The sequence below is a fragment of the Protopterus annectens genome, chromosome 6.part0 (assembly GCF_019279795.1).
Source record: "Protopterus annectens isolate FY-2018-M chromosome 6.part0, PAN1.0, whole genome shotgun sequence".
Classification (NCBI taxonomy): domain Eukaryota; kingdom Metazoa; phylum Chordata; order Ceratodontiformes; family Protopteridae; genus Protopterus; species Protopterus annectens.
The window spans coordinates 1,241,257,682-1,241,275,289 of record NC_056737.1 but is presented as its reverse complement, the minus strand read 5'-3'; positions in this window follow the sequence as shown (position 1 = coordinate 1,241,275,289).

Here is a 17,608-nt window from a genome sequence, read left to right as displayed (position 1 = left end):
GACAATTTCCCAACATGTCAGCTCTGTGGCGCATACAATAACTGCATAGACGTGATAGCAGTACATAGTCAGGCAGGGGTTTGAAACCCTGTACTGATAAGTGTGTGACACAAGCGTGTTTAGGTTTTACTCTCCCACCCCCTCCCTGTCTTACTTTGTCTCTGTCTGTCTCTCTCACTCCCTCTTTGGTGGATGTGGAGAAGTACACCTGCTTTGCTTAGGCAGCAGCTTGTGTTTTGTAAGTGATGCTCATGATCGGCTAATGGCCTCTGCATGAATTGCAGTCCCCCACTAGCTGATTGCATGTGGAACAACTGGGGTAACATTCCCATAGCCAATTGCATAGAAACACACTCCTACACCTAGGAACATCATGTGGGTGTTGGGTCTTTTTATTCACTGTGAGCAGGACCTCATGTCAGTGTTTGGCAAACAGCATCACAGATGGTATTGGGATATACCTCTAACAACATACACTGTGGAGACAGGACACAAATGGGAGGGGGATGTGCCAGACATGACTGCAGAATGTAAGTGTTGCTCTTCTGCATTTGGAGTAATGCTGGTTTAACAGGGTTTGTGTGGATATGGCTGGTCTACATGATTTAATACCTGTCATGACAGTGTATTATGTTTGAGGAAACTCCCACCTGTACGGTTATCTGCAGACTGGGCAGTGTTTGGAGTCTTATGTTTCTTGTGTTACTCAAAGATCACCTATCTTAGAACTGCAGAAGCATAGTCTGAGGACTGCAGTCAGTACATGGTGACAGCCATGAGAGTTACTGACTTCATATCCCTCAGAGGACATATGTCACAACAAACCCTGTTACAACAGTAAATGTATGAGGGTATCACAGCAACATGCCAATATTGGCCCACTGTTTGTGGCTCCAGCCACTATTCTGTCAACCTTTGTACATATGTCATGCAGTAAGAGGTGCATATGTTCTGTACACCATTATTTATTGACATCATACCTGATAACAAGCCAGTCAGATATCAGACTGCTAGACATATTATGTATAGTAGGAGTTATTTCTGAGGACATAACCTGGGCATTCTGCGGTTGTGTGTACAGTAGTGGGGTCCATGTACTTATGGTAATTGTCGATAGTATGTGTATTGCGAATACGTAACTTGGCCTGTGTACAGGCTGTGGTAGATGTCATTGTTCTTGGTCCTGTTCTATCTGATGTTACATGCTGCTCCATTGTATGGTACCCTATCGGCTCACATGTTTATAGGGCCAAACACACACATGTCCCTTACCACAGACAGGCATTGGATGACACTGTGTCATGACCCAGTTTATGTAGGGTTAGTGTGTGAGTGGCACATATGAGGATGGTGTTGATCAGACAGTCCATATAGTGTCATATTAAGCTTGGGTTCCATATGTGGCTGTGTTCACATTGGTTGTGGGTATGCACTTTCACACAGGTGTCTGTTACTCTGTGATGTGACATGCCTGTAGACCCTGCAATATTTCTAGGTACATGTGTATTCCCCCATACAAAATGTAGGCCAGCACTGTGGCAGTCTGCCTGTAGTTTGTATAGTGCTTTGTTACATGCCTAGCAGCTTAGTGTAATTACCCAGCGCGATGTTGTGTCCAGATATTTGCAAGACATACTGCTGCTGGGCCACCATAACTGTTGTGTATTTCTGACAAAGCAGTGGGATTCTGTGCATATGTATGTCACTAACTACTGGGTAGTATGTGGCCATGTGACCTCTGCACCACCAGTTATTATGTGTCAGGACAGACAGGCATGTGTGAATGCATAAACTGTGTGGGCATATGTAGTCCAGTATTTATGTGATATACTCATGTACATGGCTGTTAATATCCACATTGTCAGGCTTGGTCCACATGTCTCGCACAAAGGGGATCTGTGTATACCTCTTGGACTGACTAGAGAGTGCCAGACTGTCCATATACATTGGTCATATCTCTGCTGTTGTCCACAGGATCATTACTGTGCTATAAGTGGTACTGCACTATGATGTCCTTAGGATGTCTGTCAGTAACTGATGGCGTACATGTCAATGGCAGATGTGACCTCCCACACACATGTCTGTTAAGACAACCCCTGTCACAGTAGCAACAGTCTACATATATACTTGCAATACATACATGACATCCACTTGCACTAAGAGGTTGAAACTACTGGTGCTGAGACAGGACTCCACTCCATGTTCTGGACATATGGTAAACACACACACATATATATATATATATATATATATATATATACTAATAACCGCCGCTATGAAGAACTAGTACTATAACGCAATAAACTTCAGTAAACTGCAGTGAAATAATCTGAATGAGAAATAAATAAAAACACCGAGGCTCAGGATGGATTTAATTAAGCTTTCATTCTTCTGAAGAAGTTCTTATAATCATAATAGAACAAAAGCTTAATTGAATCTATCCTGAGCCTCAGTGTTTTTATTTATTTCACAGTTGGATTGTTATTTCACTGCAGTTTACTGAAGTTTATTGTGTTTATATATATCTATATCTATATATATATATATATATATATATATATATATATATATATATACACATATATCTATATAGATATATAGACATACATATCTACAGACATATATGGATATATATATATATATATATATATATATATATATATATATATATATACATATATACAAACACATAGATATATATATATATATATATATATATATATATATATATATATATATACATATATATATATATATATATATATATATACATATACACAGCTATATATGTCTACACGTATACAGATATATATATATATATATATGCACATATAGTTATGGATATCTACATATATAGTGACATAAATAGATATATCTGTTTAGATATATATGCACATATATTTATAGATATCTACATATATATCGACATAAATAGGTATATCTGTACATATATGATCTACATATATATATATATATCTATGAGAGCTCTATACATGGCCATATATATGATGCACTATACAGATGTGTATAAATACATATAAATGAATATATATGTGTATGTACATGTAGACATATATCTACATATGTATATGTATATATCAATATCCTTGTCATGTGTAAACATTACTGTTGTGTATACCTTCCCAGGTGAAACACACCATATGTATCTGATATGTGTATATTTAGATATAACAACATATGTGATGCAACAGTAATATCACTAAAATGTATTATACAATTGTAGAAGTCACAGCAATTGTTCAATACTATTCAATATGTCTACAGCGATTGTTCAATACTATTCAATAGTATTCTATACGTCTACCGAACAGATGTATTGAAAAACAACAACTGTCTTCACAGCTGTCATGGTGTAGTGGTTAACTGTTATGACTATAATGTACAGAATCCTGTGTTCAAGACCTGCAAGGGCTGTTTGTTTTGTTGCTGGGGACAACAAGGGTTGCTGGATACAGAGTGGTTAAGGCAGTTTTGAGCAACTTTAAGCATGTTTGTGCAGGTTTGCGTGAAGCTAAGCAGTGCTAATGTACGGTTAAATGTATGGGCGCTTACACTATGTAGGCTTCGCTTACCAGTGCGCAAATGTGCTTAGCTGTTATATTGCAGCAGTGGTGATACCTGCTAAGCATGGCTCAGCCCTGGTAACCAGTGCTCACGTCCCAGTCTGATAACATAAAGGGTAATGACATCTGTAATAAGTGTATGCAATGCCATGTAGATAACATGCATCTATGTGTTGTCATTACAGTAGCAAGGGGTATGAATGTCATGTCTGAGACACTTGAGTATATAAGACCTGTACATCACTCTTATCCATGTGAATATGTTACATACAAGAGTAGTATCCCAGGTAATGTGCCGTCACACCAGCATGTAGTGTATCATGCCTTTACTACTGTTGACAGTGCTTTCCCAAGCAAGAGTAGATTGCTAATTGTAGTACTGGCAACAACAACCCCTGCATGCATAGATGAACTCTGAGTCTTCACTGTTGTTTTCCTGTTGTGTGAGCTGTGTCAAAGTATATATCCCCTACTGGATAATGATCTGACATGGGGAAATTAACTGTAGACTACTGTCTGTATAGCACATGTCAGTGAGGGCTGCCAATATGTAGTAATGGCATACATATTGTTGTCAGACATCTATCTGTCAACACATTCATCCTACTGCATAGCTAGATGTCAAGCTGATGTCTGTCAGTCCCTGTACAGATGTGCAGATGGCAGGTATCCAGCTTGGATATGTACAGGCAACCTATGCTTGACTGACACTGACATGTCTGCCCAGCTGTGTTATAACAGGCACAGATAGGACACAACATCCTGTATGCACCACATGCCACAGGTACCTCCACTACACTACCACAGTCAACAGAACATGCTTGGGTACATTTCTCCAACACAGACACTAAACATGTTTTGTAATACATGTTGCATGCATGTTAACTGAATCACCTCACTGGCCATTTGCAGGAGGCACCCGGAATATTGGCTGATGCATGTCACTCTCACCCTGAGGGTTACCACAGTGGTGTCTATAGATAGATTGATAGCTGGCACATGGCAGGTGGCATGATACCACTGTACACACATCCCCTACACTTCCCATCTCTCCTTGGACAATAGCCAGGTACATACCTATTACCACCTGCAGCGATGCACCCCATTACTGACAAATGTGTATGTGTGCATTACTGAGGATATCAGTGTCTGTGTGTTAGTACACCTGTAGTTGGGAATACCATGAGGGCCTTCACACCCACCGCAACACCCATTGTCATAGTTAGATGTGGCTGCTGCTGTACTGGACATTAAATGTACCTTGTTATGTCTCTCCCTAAAGGCTACTTGAGCCTTGCAGTACCAGCACAATACTGTTGCACAAATGAGTTGATAGGCATGGGATACTCACTGATTTCTGGCAAGTGTGTGTATGCGTGCATGTGTGCATATCTGTAGGGTACAGCACTAGGCGAGGCATGACAATGCATCACCCTCCTATGCCTGTGGCATGTGCATTAGATGCATATCCCTGTAATACCATTGTTGGGATGGACAATGGGTTGTATCGCAGTCCTGGTCAATGTGTGATGGTGGGTATGTGAGAGTGTCATCATGGGTTTCAGTGTGTACAATATCCACAGTGGGGTGTGGGTGCTGTGTACACTGTCATTACACCATGGTAGCCCTGGTACATGTCCCATGTACTACTGTGTGGTCACCACTGTCACCATCAACCATACAGGTAACTGATAACACTATCCAGCCCAGTTATGCATGTGCTGTGTGCAGCCTACCTGAAACACATTGGACACACTAACAATCTTGGTAGCACTGATAGGCCCAGGTCTCTCGGATGTGTGTCAGCCTGTTATGTGTCTGTTAATGTGTATATGATGGTATGTCACACTATGTATTGTCCATATACAACCATTAGATCCCCCATTACCATACTGTACATGCCTGGGGATGTTCTGCATGTAACATGTAACTTGGAACACACCTCATCCTAAATGTTGTGTGGTGTGTGCAATGAAAGCCACACACATCAGTAGCATTACATACCTAAGTAGGGGTCTAGTCCCAGTGTTACCAAGTAAGAGTGTGTGTTTATGTGGAGAGATCAACTTCAGGTTGCTGATTATGCATGTCCAGTGGGTCACCTGTCCATGTGGCACAGGCAATAACTGCTATACAGACCTGTGACATGTGTTCAACTGTATCCAGGATATGTCACAGACATGGTGTCACCGCATTGCCATACCCCTTGTGAGATATGGCTGCAGACCATCCTCCTGCTGACATATGTACACCTACAACACAAATGGATAACATTATGGAGACCACAATCAGTCAGTGCTACTAACAGCTATAATGCATCATGGCTGGACAGCTACACTACACTACCCGACATGTAAGCATTAAACATTACTACTGACAATATGTTACACAGCAGTACATTGGTACACTGTAGTACAGTCACCATGTGCATCAGAACCATATTAGTCTGTCCCTGTATCGATGTTATGGATAGGTTCATAGGTAAGTACTAGGCTATCTGCCCATGGGCATTTATAAGCCTAGCCACAGAGTGATGGCTTTTGCCTCCCCATTAGATTAGTAACCTGGGCCTCTGTCAACAGGGCTCCTGAAGTGATCCCAGGGTAGAACTTACGATTACCCATCAAGATTTCTCTTGAAAAGGATCAGAGAGGAGCTCTGTTGAATATGGATTGGGATTCTATTCCAGAGTGAGGGGAGTCGCTGGGACAGGAATCTATCCCTCCAGCATGTCCTGTTTATTGTTGTACATAGGTTCAAGTCACTAGAATGAGTGATTCTGAGGGATCTCGTTTTTTTGAGGTGAAGCATGTCCATTAGTTCAGGGTTTGACATGGCCCTATAGGTCAGACATAGGTCACCTCTGAGAAGGCTGGCGACTGAGAAGAGCTGGAGCTTTTTTAGTCATGCTTCATAGGGTAATTGTTTAAGGCCCTTAATCCTCTTAGTGAGGTACTTCTGTGGTCTTTCTAGTTGTTGCAGGTGTCTAGTGAGGTACATCCCAAATGGGGCATTGTACTCTATTATGGACCTAATGAGTGAGGAGTAAAGGGGCACAATCACCTCCTTGGATCTGGATGAGAAACCCTTTGTGATCAGGTGTGCCACATAGAAGGATTTCCTGACCGTTTTGGCTATGTGGTTATCAAAGGAAAGCATGCTATCTACTTGGGTACCCAGGTCTCTAATTACTTCTTCTGTACTTAGTGGATTCCCATCTATGTGGTAGTTTGTAGGTACTTTGTTTTTCCCAAATGGGATTACTATGCATTTTTTGGCATTTAGCTTGAGGCCATGACTTTGACACCAGGTGTTTGTCTCTGTGAGACCCTTTTGCAGGATGTCTGTGTCAGCTGGAGAGTCAATTATTGCACCCAATTTGCAGTCATCTGCAAACTTGGTTAGATGACAGGATGACAGGGATGTGGCACAGGTATCATCATATGCACAGGGTGTGTTGTTGGTTTTCCAGAGACTGAGGGTGGGCCATATGTTTGACACCATGTGTGTGGGTGAGGGGTGTATCTTGCTAATATGGGTGTGGTGATGTGGTGTGTGTAGGTATGGGGTAGCCCTAGGTGTGTTTGTATAGTGTGTGGGTATGCATGCACACAGTTCTGCCATGTGGCTGCCCTATACAGGTGTTTCTTGGACAGCTGCAGACCACACCTGGCAGGATGTGCAGTTCACTGCCTCCAGCCATGGACATGTGGACTGTGCCTGCCAGGGGTTCCATGGGCACGTCCAGATATAGAAGTCAATGTGCTAATCTCCCCTGATGATGACATATGTCTGCTGGAACCAGGTCCCTCCTGGGACTGGCCAGGGCCACATGCACATGGCCTGCTGTGGTGTGGTGTGGACAGTGCCCCCCCTGCAGTTCTGGGGCTGGTACTGCCACTATGGGAATGGCTTGGTGTCCTTGCACATCCATGTCGACTGCCAGCTGTTGCTGGCCTATGTCCACGTGGCCATTGTCCCACTCCCACCAATTGTTCTAGCATGGACAATCCATGGTCTATGAGGCCCACTATCTCACCAACCATCTATCCATGATCTCGGTATAATCACAGAGGGCACCTGCAAGTTCATGGATGTTGTCACTTACAGATGAGAAACCAGCCCTCTGCAGCCTCAGACCCTGTTTGGTGTACAGTTCCATATATGTCTGTGTCCCCTTGACAGTTTGAAACATGCATCTAGTGGTACCAGTTGTGGCACTTCTGTCAGAGGCATGATGACCAGTGGCCCTCCCACAAGCACCTCGGTACATCTGCCTATGTGGTGTCCTGCCAGACATCTGGGTATGCCTGCTGTGTCCTGACACATCAGGCATAGATACCACACTCTCCTGTGCACTGCCACCAACAGACAACTTTCCCTCTGCTATGGCCACTGGTGATGGGGTATTTATAGGCACTATGACTGTGTGTGGGGTTGGGGTGGATAACAGGGGGATGTCAAACGATGGTGCAGTTTCGGCCTCTGCCAACCCCGCCTGTGCCTCAACAGTCCTATCATCATTTTCTGTGTCTGTATGGACACCAGTATCAGACTGCATGCAGGAGGGACCCTGACCCACCTCCCCACCTGTGAGGAGAAAACAAAAAACACACTTTCAGAACTGTATGGCATTGCATAACAGTGCACACACACACACACACACACACACACACACACACACACACACACACACACACACACACACACACACCCTGAAATTCCACTATAATACCTACCTGTCCCTCAGTTTACAGACAGTCCCAAGTTTATTCATGAAAGTTCCCCATCCTGCATCACACTTGATAACATACACTCATTAATACCACTCATTAATGTATCATTCTTCTAAATGCTTAGACAAGTGATCACAACACATAACATGTTACTCTATTACCTCTTTGACTTGATTGGAGTAGGTTTTACAAGGACTCACTGCTGCCATCCAGTGTTCACCCTGAGTATGTCCGGACATCGTGAGCATGGCCCCCATATGTTAGGGCTACTACGTTCACTCAATAATGTCACACACTGGAGTGTCATACATAACTATTGCTCAGTAGATGCAAGATCTGCTGCTCAATCAACTTATTATGTGGACAACATTAATATATGGATACATTTCCTGGTGTTGTCTAGTAATTCCCCAATGCATCCATAGTGTTGCATACGTGGGTAGTCATTCATCTTTTTGCTGATTCCAATTTTAATAGTATACCTGGTGTCTAGTTTCCCTCCCAATACATGTTCCATGCTACAGACCTTATTATACTATCAGCTGTCCTGAGATTACATATCAGACAAGTATTCCTGGTGTCTCATGTGTCAGTCTATGTCCATGTGCTGCAAGATTCCAAAGGGAAGAACTGATGTATGAACAACCCCACAATCACACATGTGCATACATGGACACCCACACAAATACACACACATGCACACACATACACACACATCCTACATGCATCAACCCCCCTCCACGCCACCAGATTGTACTTACAGACAAAATAACCACCCCCACACACACACACCTACAGATGAGGTTGCACAAAGATAGTATACACAGACCTCCCATTACCCATCTGTCAACATGCATAACATATAGTACTCAACAGCATGCAGTGCAGCTATAGTCAATCCATGTTAGCAACAGTATACATGTGTGTGATGCATGGCCTGTGTTAGTAGGTGATGCCCCTTCCCCTGGAAAAAAACTGTACCCATGTACACAGTATTGCTGTGCACCTGTTCTGCACCATGCCATGTACTGTGCACCATACCTCACAGGTGTACACACCACTGCTGAATGTGTATTACTGTGTCAGTTATGTCTGCTCTAATGCTCACAGCCCCTATGTGTTTGTTCCACACATACCTGTGATGATATGTAGACAGATGTCATTTGTGAATTCCTGATGTCTGATTTGCAGATCTCAACATCAGTGGTGCATGTATGACCAATACGATACTATTACACTGACAACCGTCAAACCTTACCATGGCTATGGGGAGTGTACACACCCTTATTGATATGTCACCCTCTTCCTTGATATGACATGGGACCACATCACTGCATATGTTAACATTACATGAGCCTGATATGTGACACATGTCCTGTACATTCAAATGCAGTGTTTAACAAATGTGTTAGCTGTGCTGATTCTGACCGTGATGCATACACTTTGTGGGTGCATATGTGTGCACACCCTTATCATGACAGTTTGTTGCACCTACTGTTATGTGTACTACAGCAGTCACTATTCCTGGCAGCGGTATACTAGCATGAGCCATCTGCATTCACCAGTATATGGTCAGTGTGCCATACACATGTCCCCCAACTCTGCATGATTGCAAGGTCAACTCATGTACACATCCCTTGGAGTTTACACACTGCTGTCACTATTGCTGTGGAGTGAGTGTTATGTCTGCCACAGTTCCTGAACCTGACTGTGTGCAGATACACCCATTCATAGCATCCTTAGGATCCCTGCTACAGTGCACTGGTGTGTCATGATGACACCCCCTCCCCACCTTCAGCCTTTTTGCAGATGCTTGACAACTATGGCCTACACATGTGTGTCATTTTGCAGTGTCCCAAACATTGTAACAGCCTAGTCCCAGCTAATGAATGGCAAACATACAGGTGTACACTGCCACCAGCACAGTACAGATGGGGATGGACAGCCTGAGGTGGGGTGAGGCGTTGGTTGTGCAGCACATGTATCTGACATGATACTGTCTGTAGGTTTCCAATGTGGTCATGTTACACCAGTACACATTGCAACGCATGATGTTTAGGGACCTTTTCTGTTATGCATACACTACCTGTAGAGAGGTCTATCTGATGTTTTCTGTGGTACAACTGTCACATCTGATTACCCTAATGCATAGGCTACACGCTTGCAGAGTCCAGGCAATTGCTGACATGGGTACTGCACAGCCAGTACTTGTTAGACATTCCTGCAACCCCCCAGTGTTGTGGCATGTTACTAGGCAGCCTGCATGACCTGTTTGCTACATGTGACATCATCTGTCTTGGATGGCCATCTGTTGATTTCCTACATCATTACTGTCCCATACACCCTTGCCACATAAATGACTGTCCACACTGTTTGTCATGGTATATGCAATGGTGAGGTATGGCTACATGTCCAGCTCATGGATGCTACCTGTTGGGTATGTGGCCCATGCCATGTCATGTAAGATGTGTGCAAGCCACGGCTGCCTCTGTTGCAAGTAAGTGTGCACATTTAGGTTCATAGGTTCATAGGTAGGTACTAGGCTATCGGCCCAAGGGCCTACGTAAGCCTAGCCAGCATGGCACCATAGCTTATGCCACCCAAGAAAGTTATTTTCCTGTGCCACTGTCCAGCAGAGACACAGAAGTGATCCAGGGGTGTATTTTCTATTTCCCATCCACTCATCAAGATTTTTTTGAAGAGTGCTAATGAAGAAATTTGCTTGACATAGATGGGTAGCTTGTTCCAGAGTATAGGAAGTCTCTGGGACAGGAATCTATCCCTCCAGCATCTCCTGTTTATTGTGGTGACAAGATTTAGGTCCCTAGAGTGTGTAGCTTGGAGGGATTGGGATTTCTTTAGGTGCAGCATGTCCAACAGCTCTGCATTTGTCATAGCTTTATATGTTAGGCAGAGATCACCTCAGAGTAGGTGATATACTACAGAGTAAAGCTGGAGTTTTTTGAGGCGGTCAGTGTAGGGCATTTCTTTGAGGCCAGTAATCCTCTTTGTGAGGTACTTCTGTGGCCTTTCCGCCTGCTGCAGATGTCTTGTGAGGTACATTCCAAAAGGGGTGTTGTACTCTATAATGGGTCTAATGAGTGACGAGTAGAGGGGAAACAATGACCTCTTTTTTCCTGGATCAGAACCCTTTTATGATGAGGTGTGCCATGTAGAAGGACTTCCTGACTACTGTGGTGATGTGACTATCAAAGGAGAGACTACTGTCCACCTGGGTCCCAAGGTCTCTTATCACACATTCAGTGTTAAGTAGATTTCTGCCTATGTGATAGTTCATGGGTACAGAGTTTTTACCAAAGGGGATGACACTGCACTTTTTGGCATTGAACTTGAGGCCATGGCTCTGACACCAGGCATCTGTCTCAGTGAGGCCCTTCTGTAGGATGTCCGTGTCATTTGGGGACTTGACTATGGCTCCTAGTTTGCAGTCATCTGGGAACGTCATCATCCAGAGACCTTCTGTGTTAGCCTGTACTTCAGAGAAGTAGATACCAAACAGGAGAGGTCCCAGGATGGAACCCTGTGGCACTCCACTTGTCACTGCCTTGAGGTCAGATTTGGAGTTTGCAACTTTTACAGTGTGGGTTCTGTTAGTGAACCAGTTGGCAACCCATCTTGTGACATAGGGATTTATACCTAGTTTAATGAGTTTAGCTATAATTCCAGAATGGGGGATGGTGTCGAAAGCCTTGGCAAGGTCAAGATAGGCTGTGTGAACCACCTTACCCTCATTCCCGGCTTTGGTGACTGCCTCAAAGAAGTCAATCAGGTTCAAGAGGCATGATCTGCCTTTCACAAACCTGAACTGGGTGGGATCCAGAGTTTGGAGGTTACCAATGTCTTTGTTTATGAGTTCCATGATGATACGTTCCATGGTCTTGCAGACCAGGCTCATCAGACTAATAGGTCGATAGTTCCCGTGATCAGTGGTGGCTCCCCATTTGTGGAGTGGGATAACTGTTGGTGTGCGCCATTCAGTAGGCACAAAGCCTGATGTGAGGCTATTATTGAACATGGTGCTTAAGTGGGGAGCTAGTTCATTCTGAAGTTCAATGTAAGACGCAGCCTGGGATGTTGTCCGGTCCCATGGATGCTGTGTTTTTGGCTTAAGAGAGTGCAGCTTTTACCTGCGTAGTTGTGATTACAGGTACTCTGCATTCTTCCTGTATAGATATGGGCCCTTTAGGGGGTGAAAAGGGGGAAAAGTTAGCACTGAACCGATCTGCCAGGATGTTGGCAATATCAGTTGGTTCTATCATTTTCGTGCCTTTGTGCTGTAACTCAGAGCAGATCTGGGTGTTGCCATCTAGATTCTTGACATAGCTATAGAATGCTTTGTGGTTGTCCTTGGATTTAGTGTCGATTTTGTTTTCGTAGCTGGCTTTGGAGAATCTTATAAGGGATCTCAGCTTCTTACTAAGGCTGACCACGGAGCTCCTCCACTCATGGGATTTTACTCTCTTTTGCAACAGTTTCTTCTTTCTGTTGTACAGTTTGTTTATGACAGGGGACCACCAGATTGGCTTCCTTTTTTTGGAGGATAGCGTCTTGGTTCTGTTTGGGATAGCACGATCCATGCACTCGTGTAAGTGCTTATAGAGTGCATTTGTGTAGGATTCAGCAGTTGTAACTTTATTGTCCATCTGCATGGGTGTCATGAAGTTCACCACTTCTGTTTTAAGAAGCATGAAGTTGGCTTTGGAGAACTTTTTTACTGTGGTTTCCTTAATGGGGGGTGAGGGCGGGATGTGGATATCAAGGGTGATAAGCTTATGGTTGGCTTTGACCAAGGAGGAGTTGACTTCAGGTGTGGAACACCGGTCACTCTTGTTGGTAATAACTAGGTCTAGGATATTGTTGCCCCTGGTGGGGGTGTGGATAAGTTGATCTAGGGCATTGGAGTTTATGAATTCCAGAAAGCGTTGAGCTAAGGATTTGGTACATGAGTAGTTTTCCCAGTTAATGGTGGGGTAGTTGAAGTCTCCCATTATTAGGGCATTTAGTTGAACCCTAATATTTTCCAGTACATCAAGAAAAGACGAGTGGGAATCCTGGGGCATGGTGGGGGATCTGTAGCAAGCTACAATTTGGATTGCAGTTTTGCTCAGAGTTAGTTGCACTTGAATAACCATGGATGCATTATGCTGAGCAACTAGCCAAACATCTTGGACAGCAGACCAATACGTGGTGTGACACTGGGGACGTGTACTTTCTGAAAGGTGCATTTCCAAGACAAATGCAAGCAGTCAGTACCTCAACAGCTGCTTCCACTATATTTTATCTGGAGTATGTGCACACATATGCTTCCAGTGTTTGTGAAGCTATGTATTCCCCATATTTGCTGCCCTAACCTACGATTCCATATTACACACTCATTGCTCATGTTGGGACCACATTGCAGGTTTAAGGGTTGTGCACTGCAGTATTATGATATGCTGTAGTGTAGATCTGTAACAGTTGCCATTGTAATACTGGTATATGCATTGTTGTAGCACTGTATAAGGATGATGTTTCACACATGTCCCTACTGTAGGCCATTTGTCCCACCATTATGTTCATCCCTGTGGAAACATTTTGCAATGACAGGATGTTAGTTATCTTGCAGGTGTGTGACATACCCTTCAGATACACCATCATGGTCACCACTGTGATGCAGTGCAGTTAGTAACAATACGTGAACATGGACGGCATGTATTATGGGTAGGTGTGTTAGATGTGTGCATGGAATATACCATAGCCATTACATGACAGGTGTATTGGTAAGCATGAACATAAACCATACTCACAAGTTACAGGCTGCTGCCTTGGTGGTATGCCAGAGGGACATACATAAGTGTGTGAGAGATGTGATGTCAGTAGCCACAGCTGTGGCATTGGTACAGGGTGGGTACAGCGTTACAGTACATCAGCAGTACAAGTCCACAATACTACAGCTTATGCACATCTGTTTATTACTACTATGCAGCAACAGACTATATATATGTCATCTCACATATGCCTGATCTACCTGTACAGATGCGGATGGATATGCAACAGTGGTCTACTGATGTGCCCTGGGTAGCACCCACCTCCACTATGGTCTCCGCCAGTTGTTGCATGTGCGGGCGGGCAGGTGCCACGAGGCTGGCAAGGAGCTCCTCAACACGAGACAGGTGGGATGGATGGCATAACCCCCCCTGTTGTGAGGTGATCCCCCCAGATTGCAGCAGCATGCTGGCAGGCATTGCGAAGCAGGTCGCTGCAATGATGCCAGACCTGCTCATATCCGTGGTTATGCAGGCTGACATCATTGACCCTGTGGACTGGATTTTTCACAAGACGGTCCACTCCTGCTGCTCATGGGCTGTCCTTCCAAACAGCACCTGGTAGTGCTGTACCAGGTGGTTGATGATGACCTCATTTTCATCCGCTGAATAAACAGGTAATCTACCATGTGACATCTTGCCTGAAAGACATAAAGTTGGAAACAGGTATGAGCAACTCATACAGCATGGTTACCATAGTTCTTAATATACATCTTTGTCTCCCCCCACCATATCTGCGACAACAAAGTGTTCACACAACTCAGTAAGTATGGCTACAGCTTACCTACCATTGGGACATATATCATATTGTACCACGCTTTGTGCTATGTGTTTGTAGCCATGTTCCCAGTGGGGACACTATCATTGCTGGCCTGTTGCAGACAATGTCACCTGCATTCCATTGTAAGGCCCACTGTGGTTCCATATATGCATGTGGTCTGTTTGCTATGTGATTGCTGCACATCTGTCATTATGTGTTATTGGGGATATCTATGCATGCTGTTGGACATGATCCGGGATTATGTGGACTATTACTACCCACATATGTTCTATAACAGTGACACAATAGCATGATTAAGGAACAGTTGCCAGCAGAACCACCTCTCCCACCTCACCTGGCCATGTTACCAAGCCGCATCACATGTGGGACCCACCCTAGGGACTCTTCATCTACTAGTCCTGCACTACCTTCAGGTGGAACCACTTCAGGGGATGGTGTTCCCACCCCCCAGGGGCACACAGAGACATGATCCTGTCACCCGAGGTTAGGTCCAGGGTCTGTTGCATAGGGAGCTCCACAGAGACATGGGGGATGTGGTACAGCACCTTGAGGCCCTCAGTACACAATCACAGGGTCCACATGCCCCTCCTGCTCAGCCTCCAGCCCAGGCACCTTCAGGGTCGTGAAGCTGCTGTTGTGACTGGAAATGGGTAGGCGCCTTGTTCCCATTGTTTCCATAGGGGGGCTTATGGGGCTTCCACATCGCAGCTGATGCCCACCATCCAGGGTGTTTACCCACCACATGTTTCATATACCACCCCTGTAGGCTGTCCTCTCTATCTACCAACCCAACCAAATCCACAAATATACCTGCTATCCTTCCCCAAATTCCCATTCCCACCTTTACAGACAAGGGCAATGTGGTCCCAACAAGGGGTTCACATATGACATAACCGTCCGTGTTGCACACTCTTACTGCTGTAGATATATATATATATATATATATATATATATATATATATATATATATATATATATATATATGTGTGTGTGTGTATCGATATGTGTGTTGTTCCCTCACACATAGCATGCAGCACTGTGATGCAAATATAGGGGACATGTATTTATATACATATGTGTGCGTGTGTTTGTGTATATGCAAACATACACACACATATATATATATATATATATATATGTGTGTGTGTGTGTATGTGTGTGTGTGTGTGTGTGTGTGTGTGTGTGTGTGTGTGTGTGTGTGTGTGTGTGTGTGTGTGTGTGTGTAGATATATATTATGTTGTATATATGTGTTTATATATATATATATATATATATATATATATATATATATATGTATACATATAGGTGTCTATATCTGTAGACATACATTTATATATATATATATATATATGTATATATATATCTACATGTATATACACGTGTATATATATATATATATACACAAATACATACCTATACATATATATATCTAGCTATACATATATATATATATATATATATATATATATATATATATATATATATATATGTATATATATATATATACATATAGGGTACATTCAGGCATCAGGTCCACAATCTCTAACTATCCTTCCTGCACAGCTGCACTGTTCTGCCTTGCTACAACACAGACAGGTGCCACATATAGATACAGACTAACATTAGGGGGCTATATATAGGGACAGATTGCAGGTAAGCCTATAGCACCTTTGGCATTTCAGCATGCTACATTACATGTTAACTTGAGTGTCCTACAAGTATTGGTCTCTGGAACCCACATGCCCATCATTATGGCATTACTTCTACCACCAGCTATTGGCCACAGTAATATACATGTTTTCCATTACACAACACACACTATGATGGCTTACATCTTGTCAGTCAGTGCTGCTCTGCACAGTTGATGGGTATGGCCCACTACCCACAGGGACAGACTCTATTGTCCATAGCAGTTGTTCACCTGAACATCATTACAACAACAACACCTGACGGCACATATAAATCATTCCACATCATCTATCCCATTATTATGGACCAAGTACTACAGTCAATTACATGCATATATACTTCACATACCTGTTGTGGGAATGATGTCTGTTTTGAATAGCTTGCTTGTAAGGTTTTTTTGTTGTTGTTGGTTTTTTTTCCCCCTTTGCCGTGGCCTTTCACCTGCTGTCTTTCTTTCTTAGTTTGTTTCACTCACTCTCTCTCACTCTGTCTAGTAAATGGATTGAGGTGCTTTGAATAGATTGCAGCATGAGTTTTGTAGGTGATGCACATGATCAGGTGATGGTTTCTGCACCAATCAGTGTCCTGCACTTGCTACCTGCATGCAGCATGCTGTGTAGTACTTCCAGTTACCACTGTCATGGCAATCCAGTACTATAAATCCCTACATCATGTGCGCGTGGTCCCTTTACCTTTCTTGTATGGTGGACATCCTTCCTGTGTGTGGGCAGCAGTGTTACAGACAGCAGGTAGCAATACCTCTTACAAGAGGACTTGCAGACTCAGGCCAGCTACATATTTGTATAAGGTTCCAGAACTACAGGCAGAGTGTGAGTAGTGTTGTTATATGTATTGTATAGCATCAGTGTTACAGAGTTTGTGTGTACATACTAGTTTAACATGGAATGCAGTCTGTCTGTATAGCTCTCAACTGTGGGCCTATCCACATGATGGCCAGAGGTGTGCCTGCTATGTTTTGTCTGTCCACCACA